General features: G+C 42.1%; 1 long non-coding RNA gene across 1 annotated transcript; it reads left to right on the top strand.

Moving 5' to 3' along the window:
* Window positions 1–495: 495 nt before the first annotated feature.
* LOC149983191 (uncharacterized) lies at window positions 496–3,180 on the top strand. The gene is made up of 2 exons (XR_016495918.1): window positions 496–1,992; window positions 2,100–3,180. It is a non-coding gene; the product is annotated as an uncharacterized LOC149983191 (long non-coding RNA).
* The last annotated feature ends 821 nt before the right edge of the window (window positions 3,181–4,001 follow it).

The following is a 4,001-nucleotide window of genomic DNA, read 5'->3' as shown; positions in this document are numbered from 1 at the left end:
GATTCCCTGATCCACCTCTACGCAGACGACACCATTCTGTATACTTCCGGCCCGTCCTTGGACACTGTGCTATCTAACCTACAAACGAGCTTCAATGCCATACAACACTCCTTCCGTGGCCTCCAACTGCTCTTAAACGCTAGTAAAACCAAATGCATGCTTTTCAACCATTCGCTGCCTGCACCCGCACGCCCGACTAGCATCACCACCCTGGATGGTTCCGACCTAGAATATGTGGACATCTATAAGTACATAGGTGTCTAGCTAGACTGTAAACTCTCCTTCCAGACTCATATCAAACATCTCCAATCTAAAATCAAATCTAGAGTCGGCTTTCTATTCCGCAACAAAGCCTCCTTCAATCACGCCGCCAAACTTACCCTAGTAAAACTGACTATTCTACCGATCCTCGACTTCGGCGATGTCATCTACAAAATAGCTTCCAACACTCTACTCAGCAAACTGGATGCAGTTTAGCACAGTGCCATCCGTTTTGTTACTAAAGCACCTTATACCACCCACCACTGTGACCTGTATGCTCTAGTCGGCTGGCCCTCGCTACATATTCGTCGCCAGACCCACTGGCTCCAGGTCATCTACAAGTCCATGCTAGGTAAAGCTCCACCTTATCTCAGTTCACTGGTCACGATGGCAACACCCACCCGTAGCACGCGCTCCAGCAGGTGTATCTCACTGATCATCCCTAAAGCCAACACCTCATTTGGCCGCCTTTTGTTCCAGTTCTCTGCTGCCTGTGACTGGAACGAATTGCAAAAATCGCTGAAGTTGGAGACTTTTATCTCCCTCACCAACTTCAAACATCTGCTATCTGAGCAGCTAACCGATCGCTGCAGCTGTACATAGTCTATTGGTAAATAGCCCACCTAATTTTACCTACCTCATCCCCATACTGTTTTTATTTATTTACTTTTCTGCTCTTTTGCACACCAATCTCTACCTGTACATGACCATCTGATCGTTTATCACTCCAGTGTTAATCTGCAAAATTGTAATTATTTGCCTACCTCCTCATGCCTTTTGCACACAATGTATATAGACTCTCTTTTTTTTCTACTGTGTTATTGACTTATTAATTGTTTACTCCATGTGTAACTCTGTGTTGTCTGTTCACACTGCTATGCTTTATCTTAGCCAGGTCGCAGTTGCAAATGAGAACTTGTTCTCAACTAGCCTACCTGGTTAAATAAAGGTGAAATAAATAAATAAAAGTCTCAAGTCAGAATTAGACATTCAGACATGTTTCTCAAACGTCATATTTTGAAGTTGTTCCAAACATCACATATCCAGCAAGAATGTCGAGGACAAAACCAAAATAAACTATGTTAAGCCATGCTGATATAGTAAGATAAGTTAAATCGGACTGAAACATTTATGCAACTCACTAGCTAACTTTAGCTTGCTAGCTCAGTGACGGCTGCTGGGCGAAGTAATATGCACCTCTTCCTGTTTACAGTGTTCCCTATGGGAAATCAGACCAGCGCCACAAAACCAACCAGGGGCCATAATTATATTGCACCTGGGTTTGTTCAGAAACCTTATTGACAATGCAAGGGAAATGGTTTAGGTCTGTTAAACCAAAGAATCCATGGTTTATCATCAGCAATTCTCTAATTATTGTTAATATCCCAATTCCCTCAGTCCTCCATTCCCACACCTGAAGCCTCCAATCCCCAGCAGGAAAGACCAGGAAAAAGTGTTGGCTTAAGGTACAATTTCCTATTGAGGAAATGTAAGATAACACAAGGTCTGGGTGTCTGCTATCATCATTTAACACTTGATCTGATTCAGTCTAGGCCTTACATTCATTCACTCTTTAGTTGCATGATTGTCAGTTAAGAAAATTGTGCCTGTCTCTTTTAGATCTGCCACCCCCAGCAGTTCAGCTGCAGTCACAGAAGTCCTCTGCTGTGGTATTTCATTTACTGACTGCATCAGTTCCTGATACACTGGTCGATTTCCAGATGGATACAGGTAATTCAGAATTATTACATACGCTCACTCACACCAACAGATGTGCACACACAAACACATGTTGTTGAGCTGTATACTTACTGTCACTTTGTGCATATCTCTTTCAGATCTGCCATGCACTCCAATGCCCCTGACAGCCTCACCCAGCAGTGCATACACTGGGCCTGTCAAGATTGACAAAGCAATGATGGGTGGCTGACAAGGAAAAATAAAACACACTCTCTCTGCTTCTCTCTCTCACAAAGTATGTACAATTGTAAGTACTTGTTTATTTGATGTATGCTTTAAGGATTAGATATAGGTCTACAACACTCTAGAGTGCAGTTAAATATCATCTTTAACTGACAAAATTTGATGAATACATTAGAATAATAAACCATAATAGTGATGAATAGTTACTATAATTGTTTTAATTAGTCAACATGTAGTGCCCCAGGTTGGGATCCAGTGACTGGCCTGTAGACCTCTTCAGTTCTCGCACCCATTGTGAAGTTTGGGGGTGCTTCAGCAAGGCTGGAATCGGGCAGATTTGTCTTTGTGAAGACGCATGAATCAAGCCACGTACAAGGTTCTCCTGGAAGAGAACTTGCTTCCTTCTGCTCTGACAATGTTCCCCAACTCTGAGGATTGTTTTTTTTACAGCAGTACAATGCTCCATGGCACACAGCCAGGTCAATCAAGGTGTGGATGGAGGACCACCAGATCAAGACCCTGTCATGGCCAGCCCAATCTCCAGACCTGAACCCCATTGAAAACCTCTGGAATGTGATCAAGAGGAAGATGGATGGTCACAAGCCATCAAACAAAGCTGAGCTGCTTGAGTTTTTTGTGCCAGGAGAGGCATAAAGTAACCCAACATCAATGTGAAAGACTGGTGGAGAGCATGCTAAGATGCATGAAAACTGTAACTGAATATCAGGGTTATTCCACTAAATATTGATTTGTGAACTCTTCCTAAGTTAAAACATTAGTATTGTGTTGTTTAAAAATGAATATGAACTGATTTTCTTTGCATTAGTCGAGGTCTGACAACACTGCATAATTTTTATTTTGAGTTGTCATTTTCTGCAAATAAATGCTCTAAATGACAATATTTTTATTTGGGAGAAATGTCAGTTTTATAGAATAAAACAAAATGTAAATTTTACCTAAACACATACCTGTAAATAGTAAACCCAGAAAAACGGATCATTTTGCAGTGCTCTCTTCATTTTTTCCAGAGCTGTAGATATGTGGACCAAAGTTGGAAAGATATGTCTAAACTGAGAGCTAAAGCCCACGGAACCAGATTCTCGATATCCTCCTACATAGCTGGCTAACCAGCAGCCTGGAGAGCGGCGCTGTAATTGAAGTTTTGGTTTTATGTCGTGCTGTTTGTGTGTATACTGGACCGTTACTGAAGTTGTTGTATGAACCGTGAGTCAACTAAGTTAAAAATGGAAGTGGAATGCTCTAATTTGGCATTTAGTGGTTAACTATTGGTCTAAAATGGAACATAAAGTTGACGTTACCAAAGTTGGCTTGTTTCTCATGAATTACTTTTGTGTGCCATCTAATAGCCCTATTGCTCCCGCTACACTACAACTCCATACGTCGGCATGGGTGTTTATATGTCAATACGATAGAGCCCCTCGCTGAGAACAGCTAATAAATACCAGAGCCAGACAGCAGTCTGAGATGACAACACATTATCCCTCTCATCTAATCCCCATTATAATTAGAGATGCTGATTTAGACAAAGAAAAAAGGAAGGAAAGAACAGGAAATAGAAAAGCACAAAGGGACAGAACCAGACACCCAGAGGGTGTTTGTGTGCGTGCAGGCGTGTTTGCATGTTTCATATTAAGAAACAGAACTCAACCTTGAGAGGCACCATCAAGGTAACAACAACCTGGTAATGAGAGAAAAGTGGGCTCCTTCATTCCTCTCCTCCTTTCCTTTCCCTCCTGTCCCTTGTTCCTGGCAGTGACCCAAAGGCGGTTTCATCTGTTTGTCTGTGTTCCGTCGGC

Source organism: Oncorhynchus mykiss, chromosome 5 (genome assembly GCF_057628025.1).
Source record: "Oncorhynchus mykiss isolate SJ-2025 chromosome 5, ASM5762802v1, whole genome shotgun sequence".
Classification (NCBI taxonomy): domain Eukaryota; kingdom Metazoa; phylum Chordata; class Actinopteri; order Salmoniformes; family Salmonidae; genus Oncorhynchus; species Oncorhynchus mykiss.
Note: the sequence above shows the minus strand (reverse complement) of the source record. Positions and strands in the feature narration are given on the sequence as shown.